General features: G+C 44.1%; 1 pseudogene; it reads left to right on the forward strand.

Moving 5' to 3' along the window:
- The window catches only part of LOC140483943 (cyclin-dependent kinase 17-like), a 151,185-nt pseudogene that overhangs the window by 40,550 nt on the left and 87,887 nt on the right, over positions 1–22,748 (forward strand).

A 22,748-nucleotide genomic window follows, 5' to 3' on the forward strand; every position in this document is an offset into this window, starting at 1 on the left:
TCTTCTTAAACTGCTGCAGTCCATGTGCTGTAGGGAGGGAATTCCAGGATTTTGACCCAGCGACAGTGAAGGAACATGCTGGGAAAACTATCGGACTTTAAGACTGACAAGTCCCCATATTGTAATGTTTTAGAAATGGCAGCACAGCTCATGGATGCCTTGGTTACAATCTCCCAAAATATCTCAGATTCTTGAAGGCATCCGAAGGATTGGAAAATGACAAGTGTAGACTTTATTCAAGAAGAGAGGAAAGCAGAAAGCTGGATGCTATCATTAGCCTAATGTCTGTGGTTGGGAAATTGCATGAATCTATTATTGTGGAGTTTGTGACAGGATAATTAAAAAATCACAAATGTGATCAGGCAGGTTCGGTATGGTTTTGTGAAAGGGAAATCATGTTTTACTAATGAATGCACCTTTTTCAAAAGAAAGGGGGTCATGGAGACTGTCTAACCCTGTTGTATCCCCATAGCAATGCCCTCACCAATCAGAATCTCCTGCCTAGTCTGAGAATTAAGATTGACAGTTAACTGTTCTTGCTGCGTCATCTTTGGCAATTATAGCACAGCCCATTCAGCACTCTCTTATTTTGTTTAAAATGCTGTCTTTTTTTTCTCTTCAAGCCTTGTATTCTAGCTCTGACGAATGTAAGATGAAAAACTTTAACTTCTTGTCTCCTTTTAGCAATGTTTAAGTTCATCAAACGTTTATTGAACTAATCTATTATAATCTCTAATGGAGTAACATCCGTGGTGGATTGAGGGGAATTCATAGACGGGCTTGGATTTCCAAAAGGTGTTTGAGAACATACCGTGTCAAAGCTTTCTGTTTAAGATAAGAGTAAGTGGTGTCGGAGATAATGCATCAGCGTGGATAAAGGATTGTTTAGCTATCAGGAAGCTGACAGTGGGGAGAAATGGGTCTTTTTGGGATTGGCAAATTATAACCAATGGAAAGCTGATCAGTGCCAGATCATCAACTGTTTATAGTCTAGACCAATGTGTTGGGGAAGACAGAACACATGATATTCAGGTTTGTTGATGAGACCAAGGGCGTTGTCAAGATGAACTAGAGAATCTGTAATGAGATATAGTCAGGTTAAATGCAGATGGAAGAGAATGCAGGAAGTTGCCATTTTGGCGGGAAGAATGGAAAACCGGCTTAAATGAAGAGGAGTTACAAAACCTGAGGGATCTAGGTGTCCTGCCACACAAATCACGTGAAGTCATGTGTTACTACAGAAAATAATGAGGAAGAATAATGGAATGTTGTTGATTGTGAGCGGGATGGAATGTAAATGTAGGGAAACTTTACTCCAGCTGTACATGGCCTTAGTTTGACCACATCTGAAGGACTATCTATTCATAATTTGGACAAGGATATAATTGTGTACGAATCAGTACAGACAAAATTCATTTGACTCATTCCTGAGGTGATTGGCTAATGAAGAATAAGATAAAAAGGATGAAATGTGATCTTATTGCAAAGTATAAGATCTCAAAGAAACTAGACAGGGTAGACCGTGGAGGATGTTTACTTTTATTTGGAGACTAAACTTAGTGACACTGTTTAAGAATAAGCATCTCTATTAAGTCAGAGATGAGGGTGGTTAAAGAGTTGTATTCCTCAGAGGGTAGTGAAGGCTGGGCCTTTACATTTATCCAAGAGTGTGTTTGTTAGATTTATGATAGAACAAGGAGTTGAGCATTATAGGGTTGTGTGGGTGGGAGGTAAATTGAAGAAAGTCAGATAGGCCAATGGACTGAGTAGTGGCAGATAGAGTTTAATTTACGTAGATGTGAGGTGCTGCATTTTGGAAAAGCAAATCAGAGGAGGACTTACACACTTAATGGTACCGGCTTGGGCAGTGTTGCTGAACAAAGAGACCTTGGAGTGCAGGTTCATAGTTCCTTGAAAGTCAAGTTTTAGGTGGATAGGATAGTGAAGAAGGAGTTTGGTATGTTTTCCTTTATTGGTCAGAGCATTGAGTATAGGAGTTGGGAGGTCGCGTTGTGGCTGTATAGGACATTGGTTAGGCCACTTTTGAAATATTACATGCAGTTCTGGTCTCCTTCATATCGGAAGGATGTTGTGAAACTTGAAAGGGTTCAGAAAAGATTTACAAGGATGTTGCCAGGGTTGGAGGCTTTGAGCTATAGGGAGAGGCTGAACAGGCTGGGGCTGTTTTCCCTGGAGCATTGGAGGCTGAGGGGCCTTAGAAAATCATGAAGGGCATGGATAAGATAAATAGACAAGGTATTTTCCCTGGGGTGGGGGAGTCCAGAATTAGTGGGCATAGGTTTAGGGTGAGAAGGGAAAGATATAACAGGGACCTAAGGGGCAACTTCTTCACACAGAGGGTGGTGCATGTATAGAATGGGCTGCCAGAAGAAGTGGTGGAGGCTGATACAATTACAGCATGTAAGAGGCATCTGGATGGGTATATGAATAGGAAGGGTTTAGAGGGAGATGGGCCAAGTGCTGGCAAATGGGAGTAGATTGTGTTGGGCTATCTGAGCAGCATGGACGGGGTGAACCAAAGGGTGTGTTTCCGTGTTGTACTTCTCTATGATTCCATGACTGTAACTAGATCAAGCACAATTCTCTTGAATAGTGGAGCAGGCTGCAAAGGCTGCAGGCCTACTCCTGCTTCTAGCCTACATGTTGCTATGTGGTTGACTCTGATTTGGCCTACTTGGCGAGGCACTCAGTTCAAGGGCAATTAAGGATGTGCAATAATTGATAACCACATGCTAAGAAATAAAGAACGGAGAAAACAAAATCATCTCAACCCTTATGGAGTTTTGTCTCCGTACTAAATGAAGGATAAGATTGCATTGGAAACAGTTCAGGAAGAGTTCACACAACTGATTCCTGTGATGAAAGGTGTTACGCTGTAGAAGGAGCCTATTGTGCTTGCCTTGGTTCTATAACACGGTGGCAATCTCCTGCCTTTCCCACTGTCTCTGTGCGCCATTTCTATCCAAATAATCATCCAAAACCCCCTTGAATGACTCAATTCAACCTGCCACCATATTTCCAGGCATTGCTCTCACTTACAGGACAAGGCTGGGCCAGTATCCATTGGAGTTTAATGAGAGTAAGGCCTTTGACAAGGTTCGGCATAGTGGACTAATTAGTAAAGCTAAATCCAGTGGTATTCAGGGAGAGCTTGCCAATTGGATACACATTTGGCTTATCGATTGGAGAGAGAGTGTGGCAATAGAGGGTTGTTATTCAGGCAGGAGGCCTGTGACCAGCGGTGTTCCACCGCGATCAATGCTGGGTCCTCTTGATGTCCATCATTTATACAAATAATTTGAATGAAAATTTAGGCAGCATGCTTTGTAAATTTGTGGATGACTCAAAATTTGTGGTCTAGTGAGTAAAGAATTCAGTAAAAAAAAAGGGTATCTAAGATTACGAAAGGATCTTGATCAATTGGTCCAGTGGGGTGAGGAGTGGCAGGTGGAGTTTAATTTAGGTTAATGCTGGGTTTGCATTTTGGTAAAACAAACAAGGGCAGGATTTGTACAATTAATGGTAGGGTCTTGGGTAGAACAGAGAGACTTAGGGGTCTGGTTCATAATTCTTGGAAAGTTGCATCGCAAGTAGACAAGGTGGTTAAGAAGGCATTTAGCATGCTTGCCTTCATTGCTCAGATCTTTGAATGTGGGAGTTGATTATATAGAGATTGTACAGGACATTGCTGAGGCCACTTTTGGAGTCTGTGTACAATTCTGGTTGCCCTGCTGTTGGAAGGATATTATTAAATTGGTGAGGGTTCATAAAAGATTTTCAGGATATTACTGGGACTGGAAGGTTTGTGTTGTAAGGATAGATAGATTGGATAGGCTGGTACATTTTTCACTGGAGTATAGGAGGTTGAGAGGTGACCTCATTAGAGGTTTATAAAATCGTGAGCCGCATAGCCAAGGTCTTTTCCTGAGGGTGAGTGAGTTCAAAACTAGGGAACCTATTCTTAAGGTGAGAGGAGAAAGATTTAAAAGGGACCTGAGTGGCAATATTTCACACAGAGGGTGGTTTCTCTGTTGAATAAAAGTTGTAGATACAGCTACAGTTAAAACATTTAAAAGATGTTTGAACAAGTCCATGAATAGGAAGGTTCAGAGAGATATGGGCCAAATGCAGGCAAGTGGATCTAGTTTCGTTTGGGAAACTTGGTTGGCATGGATAAGTTAGATTGAGGAATCTGTTTTGGTGCTGAACGACTCTATAACATATGATCCACTTTGACGGGGTGGATGCTGAGATGATGTTTTCCCTCTTGGCGGAGAGAGTAGAATAAAGGCACGTCATTTAAGAAGAAGGGTCTCCCATTCGAAAAGTTTGTTAAAAATTCTCTGAGATGGTCATGTGGAACTCTTGTTGAGTCTGTATCATAAATATTTGCAGGGCTGAGTTCAAGACCTTTTAAGTGACCAGGTGGCCAAGAGTCGTTGGGTTGTGGTGGAAGGCAGGAAAGTGAATGTTGAGATTGAGACCAGCCAGAGTCTAGTCAAATGGCAGAGCGGGTTTGAAGGGGCAGAGTGACTTACTGCTGATTCTTGTGAGGTCTTCTGTGACAAGTGTGGTTCTCCTTGGAGAGACTGTAGAGCTTTAGGGACTCATGGTCTGTCAAAGCTATGAACATCAATGGTTTATCACAGTTAGCTTGACATTGATTTCATAAAGAGGGTCCACTTTTATCAAATGTATATCCCTGTTCCCTATTCATTAAACGTCAGGCTATTTTAATGATACAAAGGGGAGGGCAATAATTGGTATTTCATAGGAACACTTATTAAAAGAAATTTCCGTGACCTGTGGGCCCCACAGAGCTTAGAGTGTGTGTATTATCTCTCCATAACACAACATCTTCTCATTTAAAATCTGCTGTGTTTGATGTTAGAACTTTATAGGGCTTTTGTCTTGTAGGTTGAATGTGGTCTTTTCAAAAGGACACTAGGAGGAACCTCATGTTATGGCATTACCTCCTGCTACTCTCCTTAAACTTGGTAAAGGATCCACAGGCCTTTGGGGTAGAGCGGTCCAAATATTCACACCACTTTGAGTGAAGAATCTTCTCCTCACCTCAATGTGAATGGAATATCAGAGGATCAGCAATAAGGTTGGGTGGCGGGGGGGGGGGGCTGATGGGGGTGGGGGGGAGGGGTCATCATTTTATATTGAAGGACGGGAAGTTTAGAGGGGATTTGAGGAAAATCTTTTCAGCCAGAAGGTATTGGGGGTCTGGAATGCCCTCCTGGCTGGGAGGCAAGAAATCTCACAATCTTTGAAAAGTACTTGAATGAGCACTGCAAGTATCATAACAGTCAAGGCTATGAGCCTAGTGTGGGAAAGTGGGATTCCTGTAATGTAATTTAATTTGGTGGTACAGCCTCAATGGGCCAAAGGGCCTTTTTGTACTGTATGAAACTATGATCTCAGTCTTTATCCAGCATTCTAAGTTCCCAGACGGGGGAATCAATCAGCCAGTCATGATCCTGTCAAGGTCCTTCAGAATCTGGCATGATTCAATTCGATCACCCCTCATTCTTCTGAAGCCCAGAAAATACAGGGTCAATTTACTCAGCCTGGGACCAGAGAAGCAACCCCTCACTCCAGGGACCAATCCAGTCATTGTGCCACCTCTAATGCAGAACAATTTTTCCTTGAGACCAGAGGTGCCTCATCAAAGCTCTGTACAATCAGAACAGCACCTCTTTACTCCTGTACTCCAATCTCCTTACAATGAAGGCTAACACGCCACTTACCTTCTTGCTTGCTATATGGCGGAGAGGTTCTTTCACTGGACAGCAGTCCAGGGAAATACTCTGGGATCCTGGGATCAAATCACAGCAGTCGGTGGAATTAAAATCCAGTGAAGAAACCTGAAATTGAAAATGAATAATTCAGGAATTGTGACCATGAAATTTACATCAATACATCCCATCTGGTTCACTAATGTTGTGGGTAAATCCCCACAGGTGATCTGGATAGTAGTAACAGGATAGGTCAGAGTCAGCATGGATTTATGAAGGGGAAATCATGCTTGACTAATCTTCTGGAATTTTTTGAGGATGTAACTCTGAAGATGGACGAGGGAGATCTAGTAGATGTAGTGTACCTGGACTTTCAGAAAGCTTTTGATAAAGTCCCACATAGGAGGTTAGTGAGCAAAATTAGGGCGCATGGTATTGGGAGCAAAGTACTAACTTGGATTGAAAGTTGGTTGGCTGATAGGAAACAAACAGTAGTGATAAACGGCTCCATTTTGGAATGGCAGGCAGTGACCAGTGAGGTGCCACAGGGATCAGTGCTGGGACCGCAGCTTTTTACAATATATATTAATGATATAGAAGATGGTATTAGTAATAATATTAGCAAATTTGCTGATGATACTAAGCTGGGTGGTAGGGTGAAATGTGAGGAGGATGTTAGGAGATTACAGGGTGACCTGAACAGGTTAGGTGAGTGGTCAGATGCATGGCAGATGCAGTTTAATGTGGATAAATGTATGGTTATCCACTTTGGTGGCAAGAACAGGAAGGCAGATTACTACCTAAATGGAATCAATTTAGGTAAAGGGGCAGTACAGAGAGATCTGGGTGTTCTTGTACACCAGTCAATGAAGGTAAGCATGCAGGTACAGCAGGTAGTGAAGAAAGCTAATAGCATGCTGGCCTTCATAACAAGAGGGATTGAGTATAGAAGCAAAGAGGTTCTTCTGCAGCTGTACAGGGCCCTGGTGAGACCACACCTGGAGTACTGTGTGCAGTTCTGGTCTCCAAATTTGAGGAAAGACATTCTGGCTATTGAGGGAGTGCAGCGTAGGTTCACGAGGTCAATTCCTGGAATGGCGGGACTACCTTACGCTGAAAGACTGGAGTGACTGGGCTTGTATACCCTCGAGTTTAGAAGACTGAGAGGGGATCTGATTGAGACATATACGGTTATTAAAGGATTGGACACTGGAGGCAGGAAACATGTTTCCGCTGATGAGTGAGTGCCGAACCAGAGGACACAGCTCAAAAATATGGGGTAGAACATTTAGGAAAGAGATGAGGAGAAACTTCTTCACCCAGAGAGTGGTGGCTGTGTGGAATGCTCTGCCCCAGAGGACAGTGGAGGCCCAGTCTCTGGATTCATTTAAGAAAGAGTTGGATAGAGCTCTCAAGGATAGTGGAATCAAGGGTTATGCAGATTAGTCAGGAACAGGATACTGATTGAGGATGATCAGTCATGATCATATTGAATGGTGGTGCAGGCTCGAAGGGCAGAATGGCCTACTCCTGCACCTATTGTCTACTGTCTATTATCTTTAGTTTGGCTACTTATTACGTGTTACGTCACTGGTAAACCCTCCTGCTTAATTTAAACCAGCAACACAGAAAAGATTCATCCTGTACAGTAATCTGTGAAAATTCGAGAAGCTAAGAACTATTTAAAGTAAAAATTAACAACTTTATTTTTCAAAGTACAACAGAGAGTAATTAACTAACAACTGTTTAAAACTCCTTCCTCTAACCTATCTTTTACTTTCCCTTCTATAATACTAGTCCAATAAAACCCCTGATTAAGATCTACCAAAGTTCAACTTTTCAAAACCAGCCAGATGTCGAATCTTCTCTTCCTCAGTCTTCTTTTCTTCCTTTTAAGGATTTCTGCTTCACGGGTCACTGATCAATAAAGGTACCTTTAAGAGATCTACGGTCCAGGCAGTCTAAAGATGCTGGTAGCTTGGCAGTTCTCCTCCCAACTGTTCAATTTTTCCTGGTCTTATATTCCCATAGCAGCAGATTGTGTCATTAGCTTTTAAGATTGTCAATATACTAAATTCAAACATGATTGGATTTTGTTATTTTTCAGGGTATAATTTAAACTGATTGACCTAATTTGAATTTGTTTTGTCCTCTCCAGGCAACCAGCTAATTGAGCTATTCAACCAAATGTTACATTATATCTTGTTCAGAACACTTAGTGCTGTGTCAGGTAGTTCTGCTAGCTTTTAACTCTCTTAAAGGTACAGTACCCTTTCCACCTTCATAACATAAGAAACCTCACAATCAAATACTGAGACAATGATTTAAACTTTATTACATGTAGCAACCAAAATAAGACCCCCTTAAGCCAGCAAGTTGAGCCTCACAATTTGCCTATTACCCGATTAATGGTAGAATCTGGCCAGGAAATTCCACCAACAGTGGTCTGTATCTGGAAGTAAGAGGAGCAGAAATTAGGCCATTCAGTCCATCAAACTGCTCCACTACTCATTCATGGCTGATAGGTTTTTCAACCCCATTCTCCCACTTTCACCCACTTTGATCCCCTTGGCAATCAATAACTTACCTATCTCTGTCTTAAATATACTCAATGACCTGGCCTCCACAGCTTCCTGTGGCGACAAATTCCATAGATTTACCACTCTCTGGCTGGAGAAGTTTCTCCTTACCTCTGTTCCGAAATGTTTTCCATTACTCGAATGCTGTGCCCTCGCGTCCTCATCTCTCCTGCCAATGGAAACATCTTCCCAATGTCCACTCTGTCCAGGCTGTGCAGTATTCTGTAAGTTTCGGTCAGATTCCCCCCTCATCAAGTATGGTCCAGAGTCCTCAAACATTCCTTATACATTAAGCCTTTCATTCCTTGGATCATTTTGTGAACCTCTACTGGACTCGTTCCAGGGCCTTCCTGAGGTATGATGCCAAAAATTGCTTGCAATACTCTACATGTTGTCTGACCAGAGCCTTATAAAGCCTCAGAAATACATCCCTGCCTTTATATTCTAGTCCTCTCGAGATGAATAACATTAGTGTATTTACCTTCCAAACTACCGACTCAACCTGCAAGTTTACCTTAAGAGAAACATGGACTAGAATTCCCAAATCTCTTTGAACTTCAGATTTCTGAATTTTCTCCACATTGACAAAATAGTCCCTGCCTCTATTCTTCCTACCAAAGTACATGACCTCACATTTTCCCATGTTTAACTCCAACTGCCACTTCTTTGTTCACTCTCCTAACCTGTCTGAATCTTTCTGCAGCCTCCTTGCCTCCTCAATACTACCTGCCCCACAACCTGTTGTTGTATACTCTGCAAACGTAGCCAGAATGTCCCCAGTCCCTTCATTAATGTATAAAGTGAAAGGTTGTGGTCTCAGCACTGACCCTTGTGGGGAACACCACCAGCTTCCATCCTGAGAAGGACCCTTTTATCCCCACTCTCTGCTTTCTGCCAGGCAGCCAATCTTCTATCCATGCTAGTACCTGGCCTCTAACGCCATGAGCTCTTATCTTACTCAGCAGCCGACTGTGCAGCACCTTATCAAAGACCTTCTGGAAATCCAGGTAGACAACACGCATCGGCTCTCCTTGGTGTAACCTGCTCGTTACCTCCTCAAAGAATTCTAACAGATTTGTCAGGCATGGTCTCCCCTTGATGAAACCATGCTGACTTTGCCCTATTTTACCATACACTTCCAAGTATTCGGAAATCTCATCAGTGTCCAGTGTTTGATCCTTATACAGTGTTGTTCTTTGAAGTTCTGTATTGATTTGTTTTGGTGTTGGATTCTTATATAATTTTCTCCCATTCAAGTTAGTAGTGTGACATTCTGATACAATTTTCTCTCTTTCAGGTTTATAGTGTGACATTATTGATGATTTAATAGATTGTTTTCATTAAATTCACTGCAAGTCTGCAGCTTGCCTTCTTATCAGAAGCAGCTTCTTTGTTCCCTTGTTACATTTGGTCTTAACTGTCTGTTTGAAGAGATAGCTTTCCTGTCATTAACTCCTTCAATTCTTCTGCAGGGCAATCCTTATCCTTTGTGGTCATAAAGCATCCATTTTATTAAGCAGGTGTCAAAGCAGTTTTGTTCATGTAGCCACCACTCCTCCTTTTACCAGTCATGGCTAATTGCTTCCAATTCCTGTGTACATTTGTGCCTGTTCTTTAATAGTTTCTTCCAGTCAGAGTTATTGCTGCTTCTTTCCCTGTATCTTTTGTTGATTCCTTCAATCTATGAACAGTTATTAAAGTACTGAAGCCTATATATATATCACTAAAGACCTTGTTGTGGTTCTGTTCGCCGAGCTGGGAATTTGTGTTGCAGATGTTTCGTCCCCAGTCTAGGTGACATCCTCAGTGCGTGGGAGCCTCCTGTGAAGCGCTTCTGTGATATCTCAAAACTTTGAACTAAAGACCTTCTATTCTTACTTGGTTTGGCCTACGGGTGACTCCTGATCCACAGCAATGTGGTTGACTCCCAGCTGCCATCTGGGCAATTAGGGATGAGCATTGGATGCTGGCCGAACAAACGACACCCATGCCCTTGTGAAAGAAGTTTTATAGAGCTAACTTTGTGTTAGTGAATTTTGAGAGATTTGTACCTCAGGTTGAGGTTCTGGATGTAGGTTTGCTGGCTGAGTTGGAAGGTTCATTTCATCTCCATCCTTAGGATGAAGCATGGGTGATGTAGCCCACTTTCTATTTAGAAGCATGGCATTCCAACTATCAACAAAAACATTGACTTGGATCCCATTTACCACCTCCTGAGAAAAAGAACAGGAAATGGCATCACCATAAGAACTGACATCACCACAGGAGATGACATCACCAACCCAAGGAAACCCAAACATATAAATAGAAAGTGGGCTACACCACCAGTGCTTCATCCAGAGGCTCACTGATGATGTTACCTAGTATGGTCTGAACATCTGAAAATGAACCTTCCAGCTCAGCGAGCAAACTTACATCCATAACATTGTGTGTTCCTTGTTTAAGTGAGGCACAGAATCACAGAATTGTTATGTTCCATGAGTAGACCATTCAACTTTTCCTGCCTGCACTGGTTCTGTGCCCTTGTGCCAATCTCCTGCCTTTCCCCCCATACGTCTGCCATATGATGTCTATCTAAATAATTATCCAATGTTCCTATTGAATGCCTCAATTGAATCTGCCTCCCCTACATTTCCACACCCTAACTATGATTTGGATGTGAGCATAAGAGGTACAGTTAGTAAGTTTGCAGATGACACCAAAATTGGAGGTGTAGTGGACAGCAAAGAAGGTTACCTCAGACTACAACAGGATCTGGACCAGATGGGCCAATGGGCTCAGAAGTGGCAGATGGAGTTTAATTCAGATAAATGCAAGGTGCTGCATTTTGGGAAAGCAAATCTTAGCAGGACTTATACGCTTAATGGCAAGGTCCTAGGGAGTGTTGCTGAACAGAGAGACCTTGAAGTACAGGTTCATAGCTCCTTGAAAGTGGAGTCGCAGGTAGATAGGATAGTGAAGAAGACGTTTGGTATGCTTTCCTTTATTGGTCAGGGTATTGAGTACAGGAGTTGGGAGGTCATGTTGCGGCTGTACAGGACATTGGTTAGGCCACTGTTGGAATATTGCGTGCAATTCTGTTCTCCTTCCTATTGGAAAGATGTTTTGAAACTTGAAAGGTTTCAGAAAAGCTTTACAAGGATGTTGCCAGGGTTGAAGGATTTGAGCTACAGGGAAAGGCTGAACAGGCTGGGGCTGTTTTCCCTGGAGTGTTGGAGGCTGAGGAGTGACCTTATAGAGGTTTAAAAAATTATGAGGGGCATGGATAGGATAAATAGACAAAATCTTTTCCCTGGGGTCGGGGAGTTCAGAACGTAAGGACATAGGTTTAGGGTGAGAGGGGATAGATATAAAAGAGACCTAAGGGACAACTTTTTCACACAGAGGGTAGTACGTGTATGGAATGTGCTGCCAGAGGAAGTTGTGGAGACTGGTACAATTGCAATATTTAAGAGGCATTTGGATGGGTATATGAATAGGAAGGGTTTGGAGGGATATGGGCCGGGTGCTGGCAGGTTGGACTAGATTGGGTTGGGATATCTGCTCAACATGGACGGGTTGGACTGAAGGGTCTGTTTCCATGCTGTACCTCTCTATGACTGTGTAACTACTCGCTCCTCATTGCTTCAGGTCTGCATCATTTTGAATCCATTTCCTCTTGTCCTTGTTCCTTTTAAAGGCAGGAACAGCCTCCCCCTATTTACTCTGTCCAGCCAGTTCATGATTTTGAGAACATCTATCAAATTTCTTCTCAGCCTTCTTCTCTTCAACTTCTTCCCTTTATCCTCATCGCTGAAGTTTCCCATTCTTGGAACCATTCCCATTCTGTACTCTCTCCAATGCATTCACATCTTTCCTATCACATGGCGCCTACAACTGCGCATGAATTCGTACACCAAGTCTCTCTGAACATTAACTTTTACAAGCTTTTCAAAATTCTCTTTTTCCATTCTTACAACCCAAGTGAACAATCTCGTACTTGCCCACGTTATAACACGTCTGACAACTTCTTGCCTATTCACCTAACCCTAACTTTATCTCCTATCTATCTTTCCTTGCTGCCTCTGAGATGTCCTCCTCACTGTCTACCTTTCTACTTAGTTTTGAAATGTCAGCAACTCTGGAATTGAGGTTTACACAGTACTCCAGATGTGGTCTCACTGTTGCCATACAACTGATGCACAACGTCCCTTGCATTCAATTCCCCTCAAAATCATTCTACACTGTAACTTCTGGGCCAGGATCATGTCTCACAACTCTATCCTTTGATTTGATTTATTGTTGTCACGTATACTGAGATACGTTTTGCTTTTTGTGCTCGACAGCAGATCGTAGCTTACAAAAAGCACTAGGGTAGCAGAACAGAGTGTAGAATACAGTGTGACAGCTGCAGAGAAGGTGCACAGAGAGAGATCAACATGGCCATTCGAAAAATCTGTTCAAAACAGTGGGGAAGAAGCTGTTCTTGAATCTGTTTGTACGTGTTTTCAAACTTGTGTATCTTCTGCCCGATGGAACAGGGTGGAACGGGGTGAGAGGGCTATTAGATTATGTTGGTAGCTTTCCCAAGGCAGCTGGAAGTATAGATGGAGTCAACGGAAGGAAAGTTGGTTTGTGCGATGGACTGGGCTGTGTTCGCAACTCTCTGTAGTTTTTTGCACTGAGCACACTGCAGTGATCCAGATAGGATACTTTCTGTGGTGCATCTCGAAAAATCGGTAAGAGTCTACCCATCTCTTTTTCCTTGCATCCTATTTTTCCAAAATGTCAAATAATAAACAAAGGGTATTCAGTACTGACCGAAAGGCAAGACCTAAAGTGTTGTGCAGGATAGAGGAAGCACAAAAGATTGGGAACATTGTAGAAATCAACAAAGAATGACTCAGCATTAAGGAAGAACGAGCAAACAGAACATTAGATAATATATTAACATAGAACATAGAAAAATACAGCGCAGTACAGGACCTTCAGCCCTCGATGTTGCGCCGACCGAAGCCGACCTAACCTACACTAGCCCAATAACCTCCATATGCTTATCCAATGCCCGCTTAAATGACCATAAAGAGGGAGAGTCCACCACTGATACTGGCAGGGCATTCCATGAACTCACAACCCGCTGAGTAAAGAATCTACCCCTAACATCTGTCCTATACCTACCACCCCTTAATTTAAAGCTATGCCCCCTAGTAATAGCTGACTCCATACACGGAAAAAGGTTCTCACTGTCAACCCTATCTAACCCCCTAATCATCTTGTACACCTCTATCAAATCTCCCCTAAACCTTCTTTTCTCCAATGAAAACAGGCCCAAGTGCCTCAGCCTTTCCTCATACGATCTTCCTACCATACCAGGCAACATCCTGGTAACCCTCCTCTGCACCCGTTCCAGTGCCTCCACATCCTTCCTATAGTATGGCGACCAAAACTGCACACAATACAGTGGAATTCAATCGAATAAAAGCTGATCGTAAGTCTGTAGAGCATCTCAGGCAGCAATATATAATGTTAGCCCACATCTGGAGCTGTGGTCACCACACTACAGGAAGGATGTGATTGCACGGGAGGAGGTGCAGAGGAGATTCACCAGGATGTGACCTGGGATGGAGCAGTCAGTTATAAAGAGAGGCTTTCCTTGCAGAGAGAGCTGAGGGAGGACCAGAGTGAAGTCTGCAAAGTTTTAAGGGATAGGATAGAATGGGAGAAATATTTGCCCTTATTCGAGGGGCCAGTCACCAGGGGACACAGATTTAAGGGAAGGGGCAAGAGGTTCCGAGGAGATCTGAGGAAAAATGTCTTCACCAAGAGTGCGGTGGGAACCTGGAACTCACTGTCTGAAAGCTTTGGAGAGGCAGAAACCCTCATAACATCGAAGAGTTATTTAGATGTGCTCTTCTGATGCCAAGGCATACAAGGCTATGGGCCAAGTCCTGGAGAATGGGATTAGAATAAACGGATGTATGCTGACCAGTGGACCAAATGGCCTCTTTGTGTGCCGGGAAAAAAAAACTATGACCTGGATGGAGTGACCCACCAGGCTCAACTTGCTGATGAGTTGAAGATAGGCAGAAAAGCAAGCTTTAGGGAAAATACAGAGAGGGTGCAAAGGGACAGTGATTAATAAAAAGGGAGATGGAGTATAATGTGGGTAAATGTGAACTTTTCCCCTCTAGGATAGAAAAGCAGAATATTTATTTGAATGCAGAGAGACTGCAGAATACCGCGGTGCAGAGAGAACTGGGTCATTTTGCAAATGGATCGTTAGTGGGCGGCACAGTGGCACAGTGGTTAGCACTGCTGCCTCACAGCGCCAGAGACCCAGGTTCAACTCCAGCCTCAAGCGACTGACTGTGTGGAGTTTGCATATTCTCCCCGTGTCTGCGTGGGTACCCTCCGGGTGCTCCGGTTTCCTCCCACAGTCCAAAGATGTGCAGGTCAGGTGAATTGGCCATGCTAAATTGCCCGTAGTGTTAGGTGCAGGGGAATGGGTCAGGGTGGGTGCGCGTCGGTGTGGACTTGTTGGGCCGAAGGGCCTGTTTCCACACTGTAGGTAATCGAATCAAGAAGTTAGCATGCAGGCACAGGAAGTAATTAGGAAAGCAAATGGAACACTGACCTTTGTTGCTAGCAGGATGGAGTCTAAAAGTAGCAAGATCTTGCCACAGCTTTATGAGGGCTTTGAGTAAGTACACAGAACATTTGCGGCCTCTTTCCTTGAGGGGAGGTATACTCGCATTGGTAGCAGATCAGAGCAGGTTCACTCAACTGATTCAAGAGGTGAAGGGAGTTATTTGGTGGGAAGTTTAGACCCGTGCTCATTGGAATTTAGAAGAACGAGAGGTGATCGTGTTGGAATAGGCAAGATCCTGCGAGGATTTGACAGGGCGCATGCACAGAGGGGGGCATCTAGGGGATGCAATTTGAAAATAGGAGGTCTGGGTTTTAAGCTGGAGGGGAGGACACAAGTCTTATCTCCAAAAGTCACTCATATTTGGAACTATTTTCCTGCGAGAGCAACGGACGCCGAGTAAGGCAGACTATCGATTGATGAGGGAGTCGAGGGGTTATGGGAGGAGCACTGGCAGGAGGAGGGGGTTCTGCTCAGCCATGATCAGTTTGAGTATGGGAGCAGGCTGGATAGGGCCTACGCCTGCTCTGCATTCACACGCTGTCAGTTTGAGATTCTGTAACACACAACGTGAACTGTCACATCCCATTCACCAATCACAATTGGGTCTTGGTGCACTGGAAGGGCCACAAGAAAAAAGGAACAGGAGTCGGCCATTCCGCTCCTCTCGAACCTGCGACACCATTCAACGGTATGATCTGACGTTCCTCACACCCGCATTGCTGTCCTTTCCCTATAACCCTTGTTCCCCTGATCAAGAGTCTCTGCCAAAATATACACAAAGACTCTGCCCACGCAGCGCTCTGTGGCAAGGAGCTCCAAAGACGCACAACCCTCAGAGAAGAGTTCTTTCTCGTCTCAGTCTTAAATTGACACCCTTTTATTCTGAAACTACGCCCCTGGTCTAGACTCGTGTATGTGTGTGGCTCCCCTTGTATTGATTGCGTACAGCCTTCCAGCATGGGTACAGACCCTGTGCCCAACCCGCCCAAACTCCTTGGCTATTCACCTTGTCTCTGTGCCTTATGTTCCAGGTCAAAAAGTCCCAGCCTATCCAGCCTCTTCTTATAACTCAAATTCCCCCGTCGCGGTAACATCCTGATAATTCTTTTCGGCACCCATCTCCAATTATATCCTTCAGGATCACCAGAATTGTACGCAGTACTCCACAATTGGCCTCACCAACATCCTGTACAATGATTTGGAGGTGCTGGTGTTGGACTGGGGTGTACATGACACCAATTCTTAGAGTTCACTTGAGAATGTAACTTTTAAAAACCTTTTGCGGTTTACACATGGAAGATCTGAAACCAGCGTGGCCACTCTAACAGATGAGAGACTTAACAAAAAAATCCAGGTCTTTTTCAATATATAATTTCAGTTACATCACACTGTAAACTTTTGCTATAAATTCTGTGTCTTACAGTCTTATTCTCCACAACCACCTGATGAAGGAGCAGCGATCTGAAAGCTAGTGCTTCTAATTAAACCTACTGGGCTATAACCTGGTGTTGTGTGATCTTTAATCCTGTACAATGGCAACATAACGTCTCGCCTCCTATGTTCTGAGTGATCTCAGAGTAACCTTGGAGTAACTTATCTGGTTTGATCGCCGATGCAGGTATCGTGCACGAGACCGTGAAGGTGGGTTCAGACGGTGAGAGCGACCAGATCTCTGGCACGTCCTCAGATGAGGTCCAGTCACCCGTCGGGGTGCGATTGAGAGCTCGCCATCACCAACGCATTTCTATAGAGGTACCTCTTTGTTTCACCAGCACTGGAAGGTTACAGCAGAGGAAGAGATTGCTCAGCTTATCGTGCCTGCAGGGACGAGCTGCCTATTCTAACCCTACAGAACCTGGTCCACAGCTTTCAGTACCTCATTGGATAGATCCAGATGGCTTTCCAAGATGGCCCATCTCAATGACCAGTTGGGTGGAGATTTCCAGAAAACAACTGGAAATCGGAAACAAAAAAAAACCAGGAATTGCTGGAGAAACTCAGATGGTCTGGCACATCTGTCGTCCAGTGATTGACTTCAGAACATTGAGGAACCTAAAACATTGACTCTGCTTTCATTCGCCACAGATGCTGCCAGACCTGCTGAGTTTCTCCAGTGATTCCTGTTTTTGTTGGTGAATTCCAGAGACCCTCTATCTCTGGTGGTGAAGTACTTTTCCTCCTTTTCCCCCCTTTACCTATAAATCACCTCAAATGTGTGCTGCCATCTTAGTAACTGACCTCTTTACTAGTCCCCCGTTATTTTGTACATCTCAATTAAGTGAACCCTCAGTCACCTTTGTTCTGAGCAGAAACAACCCTAGCCTGTCCAATCTTTCCTCATACCTGCAATTTTCAAGCTACAATGATGTCAATCTCCTCTGTCATCTCTCTCTCTCTCTTCAGCAATTCTTCATCTGTGTTTTCTCAACAACTGCACACACAAGTCTAGCTGTGGCCTAACCAGTGCCTTATATTGTTCCAGGATTACACCCTGCTCTTAGATTCAACCCTTCGCCCGTTAAGGTAAACCTGCTTTAACCCCCCCCCCACTCCTCCGTCTACCCATCCTAGCCCCTTCAGGGATCTGGGTGCTCTTAGGTTTCTCACACCCTCTACCCCTCACAGTATCCCTCATTAATTGCGGATTCCCTTTGCTTTGTTTGATCTCCCCAAATGCGTAACCTGCTCACTCGTCAACCCATTGCTATCAGCCGATTGATTGCTGTCAGACAGTGAGCCCCCTTTGTCTGTTAGCTACTTGGCTACAGTTTGTGCCTTCTGTGATTTTTCCCAATCATTGCTTCGCACGTTTCGATCTAAGTCGTCAATATATTTCACTAATAGCAGGGGACTCCAGACCGAGTCTTGTAGAACACCCACTTGAAACTGCTTTCCCTTCCCAAACAACATCCTTTGACCCTTACCTGTCACAAAGCAAGTAACATTTAATCCTATCCCTCAGTATAATTTAGTAGTCTGCCCCACTTAGATTAACTGGCTATAATTATTTCACCTATCTGTCCCACCCTTTTTGAATAATAGTACAACATTCATAACTCTCTGCTCCTCTGTTACCTTGGCATGTTTCTAGTGAGGATTGGAAATGATCCACACAACATCTATTACTCCCTCCCTGGCTTTCTTTAACACCGTGAGCCCTCAGTGATTTATCCACCTTCAAGGAGGTCAGTCCCCCCAGTGCTTCTTATTAAACCTATTTAATCCACTCTTTGTCGTCTCTCCTCTTTCAAACATCCACATCATCCCTCTCATTTGACCATAAGAAATGGGAACAGAAGTCTTGAACCTGTTCCACCATTCAATAGGATCATATGGCTGATCTGACATTCCTCATATCCACTGTTCTGCCCTTTCCTTGATCCCCTGACTGATCAAGAATCTATTAATCTGATCCTTAAATACTCACAGGGACTCTGCCCCCTCACAGCCTGTGGCAAGGAGTTCTAATTATTCATAACCCCCTGAGAGAAGAGATTCCTCCTCATCTCAGTTGTAAATTAGCACCTCTTTATTCTGAAATTCTGCCACTCTGGTCCTAAACTCTCCTGTGTGAAGACAGAAATAAAATACTCTTTAAGGACCCATTCATATCTTCTGCAGCCACACACAAATTATCTTGTATGTTTACTAATAGCCCCAACCCTTTCCCAATAACCAATAACTCAATAACCATTGAGTTATCCTCTCAATGTACTGATAAAATATCTTGTTACCAGCCAATATGCTTCTGTATACTCTTTTTTTTGCTTTGCTAATTTCATTTCCCACTTCACCTTGTACTTTCTAGACTCCTTTAAACTTCCTAAATTGTTTTTTTTAGTCTGTCATGATATTTTCTGTTTTATCTAGCCCTGAATGCTTCAGTGCATTCTTTTATTTGAATGGCTGGAGAAAAGACACGTTTTGTTGAAGCTTTCTGACTTGCACTCATCAGGATACTTCACAAGAATACCAACTCCCTGATGAAAAGTCTCAATCAAGTGTGTCCTTTGTCGGCAATACTCGAGCTCATTCCCACCAACCCGCCATTTGTTTGTGAGGACATTGTCACCTTTTGTGTCAGAGAATCTCGCTTTGGAATACCTCCTGCTGATTTTACCGCTGACTTTCCTTTAAGAAGCCGATCTTTTTTTTGCCAGATCGTCTCTCAGCTTTGCAAATTTACCTTTCGCCCAATTTACTCCTGCGCTGTCTTTATCCTTTTCGTAATGTTGGTAAATCAAATTTTATTATGATCACTCTCCAAAAATGCCCACCCCCTGCTACTTCACCCTACCCGGCTTCACTTACTGAGAAAGCAAATCTTGACTTGTACCCCCTCTCTGCTAGGACTTGAGGTGTGCTGGTAATGCAGTTTCCCTTATGGTGCATTGGTGGTGTCTCCAACCAAGAAGCCTGGGGTCCAAGTCCCACTTGAATTATACGTCAAAATATTTCTGAACAGGTTGATTACAAATACTTTTTAAAAAAGCTTCTCTTGAATGCAGATCAAGAAGTTTGTGCTCTCTGTGCTGTTCACACTGCTTGGGGCCCACTTGATATTTGGATAGTTGAAATTTCCACCATTACTGTCCTATTATTTTTGCGTTCAGAAATTTGCCAACTACTTGCTCCTCTGACATTCACACTGTTTGGGGGTCTCTAGTCCATGCTGACCGGTGGGGCTGCCTCATTTACTTTTCTGACCTCAACACATTTGCCCATCATCCAAAGCTTCACTTCGGTCATCATCCTTCCTCACAGGTATGTGTGATTCTTTAACCAGTAAAATAAGATCTCCCCGCAAGATGCTTACACAAGGCCGATTCAAGTGCAGACCATCCAGATTGTACGGGTCCTGCCTTCCCCAGCTTCCAATCCAGTACCAATGTTGGACATCATTTCTTTTCTGATACCCCTGCCCCACAGGAATGACTTGCAGCCACCCAGTGACATCCTTGAGGCATCAGGGAGGCCGCACACCATCCTGGAGTCACATTTACTGCTACAGAGAAGCCTCTCTGATCCATTGACTATGGAATGCCCTGTGACTACTCTTTCGCTCTTCTTCATCTACCCCCGACCCAACTCTGGGGCCGTGGGCTTGGCTCTGGCTGTTCTCCCCTGAGCAGCCATCACTTCCTGGGGGCGTGTTGGGCTGGGATACATGGTTTCCTAATGCGAGGACCTGGCATGATGGGCACAGTGGAAAGATTCTCCTCCTTTGGAACATTGGGTATGCCTCCCCTCTTCTCCATCTCCATTCTGGCTTTCAGTGGCATCAACTGAGGGGGCACAGCACCAGCTTGTAGACTGGTGGCACCCAGCTCAACCTCACGATCTGCTCTTCCCCCCAGCAGGGGCTGGCTGGCCCTCTGACTATGTACCGCCTATGGGTTTCAGAACCATCAGTTGGCATCACCCGAGGGGATACCTAGAGTTTCAGAGTCATACAGCATGGAGACAGTCCCTTCAGCTCAACTCATTCATGCTGGCCAGCTTTACCATTTACCTGTGTCTGGCCCAGATCCCTCTAAACTTTTCCTATCCTTGTACCTGTCCAAATGTCATAGATTCGTAGATCTACCTACAGTGTGGAAACAGGCCATTCAGCCCAACAAGTCCACACCGATCCACCGAAGAGTAACCCACCCAGACCCATTCACCCTAACCTATCACTCTGCATGTCCCCCGACTAATGCACATAACCTACACATCCCCAAACACTATGGGCAATTCACCTAACCTGCACAACTTTGGATTGTAGGAGGAAACCAGGGGATCCAGAGAAAACCCACCTGTCCAAATGTCATAGAATCATAGAATCCTTACAGTGTGGAAGCAGGCCATTAGGCCCAACAAGTCCAGACCGACCCTCCGAAGAGTAACCCACCCAGATCCATTCCCCTACATTTACCCCTGACTAATGCATCTAAACCTACATATCCTTGAAGACCTTGGGCAATTTGGCATGGCCAATTCACCTGACCTGCACATCTTTGGACTGTGGGAGGAAACTGGAGCACCCGGAGGAAACTCACACGGACACGGGGAGAATGTGCAAACTCCCCACAGAGAGTCGTCCAAGGTGGGAATCGAACCCAGGTCCCTAGCGCTGTGAAGCAGCAGCGCTAACCACTGAGCCATTATGCCTCCCACATCCTCACACACAATATGGCCATAAGTGTAGATTGAGGGATAGCAAAAGACGTTAAAGGCATTTCCATTAACTTTGCAAGTAGTGGTCTCCTCGCCATTGTTATATAAGTGATTTGGTCAAAGTGAATGTCTTTTAAATGTTGTAATTGTACCCTCATCTACTACGTCCTCTGGTAGCTTGTTCCATACACACCACTCTCTGTGTGAAAAAGCTGTCCCCCAGGTCCCTTTTAAATATTCACCCTCTCACCTTAAACCTATGCACACTAATTTTGAACTCTCCTTTGAAAGAAGACCTGGTCTATTCACCTTATCTCTGCCCCTCTTGATTTTATCAACCTCTATCAGGCTACCCCTCAGCCTCCTATACTCCAGGGAAAAAGTCCCATCTATCCAGCCTCTCCTTATAACTCAAACGCTCTGGTCTCAGTGACATCCTTGCAAATCTTTTTTTACACTCTTTCCAGTTTAATAACATCCTTCCTGTAGCAGAGTGACCAGCATTGAATGCTTTACTCCAAATGTGGCCTTACCAGTGTCTTATACAGGCACAACATGACATCCCAACTCATGTACTCAATGCTCTGACAGATGAAAGCAAGCACATCTACCCTGAGTACCTGTCACTTTCGAGGAACGATGTACCCGCACCCCTAGATCTCCCTGTTCACTAACACCCTACCATCCAGGGCCCTACCATTAACTGTGTGAGTCTCACTCTGGTTTGCCTTACCAAATTGCGACACCTTTTATGTTTCTGAATTAACCTCAAACTTCCATTCCTCAGCCCATTGGTCCAATTGATTAAGATCCCATTGCACTCTTAGATAAGCTTCTTCATTGTCTGCTATCCCACCAATTTTGGTGTCATCTGCAAACTTACTAACCATGCCTCCTTGTTGAGATCAATGATAAACAACAGAGGGCCCAGCACCAATCCTCGCAGCACACCACTGGTCACAGGCCTCTCGTCTGAACATCAACCCTTTCCCACCACCCCTCTGTCTCCTACGATCAAGCCAATTTTGTATCCAATTGACTAGCTGTCCCTGAATCGTATGTGATCTAACCTTACTAATCAGTCTACCATGTGAAACCTTGTTAATATCCATGTAGACAAAGTCTGCCACTCTACCTTCATCTGTTTCCTGGTCACCTCTACATGAAACACCATCAAATTTGTGAGACATGATTTCCCATGCACAAAGCCGGTACTGACTGATCTTAATTTGTCCTGGCCTTTCCAAATGCATATCAATCCAGTCTTTCCGAATACTCTCCTACAGTTTACCCACCACAGACGTAAGGCTCACCAGTCTGGAGTTCCCAGGTTTTTCCTTGTCGCCTTTCTTAAATAATGGCACAACATTAGCCAACCTCCAGTCTTCCAGCATCTCAGCCATGGCTGTCGACGATGCAAATATTTCAGCTAGGGGCCCCATAATTTCTTCCATGGCTTCCCACGATGTCCTGGGAAACACTTCCTCAGGTCTTGGAGATCTCTCTACTTTTAAGACTTCCAGCACTTCCTCTTCTGTAATGTGAACATGGCGTATTAAGAAGTGTTTTGTGGTTAAAGTTTATTTTGTTAAATGTTGGGTATTGTTGGGTGTTATT

This window comes from Chiloscyllium punctatum, chromosome 12 (genome assembly GCF_047496795.1).
Source record: "Chiloscyllium punctatum isolate Juve2018m chromosome 12, sChiPun1.3, whole genome shotgun sequence".
NCBI classification, from domain to species: Eukaryota; Metazoa; Chordata; class Chondrichthyes; order Orectolobiformes; family Hemiscylliidae; genus Chiloscyllium; species Chiloscyllium punctatum.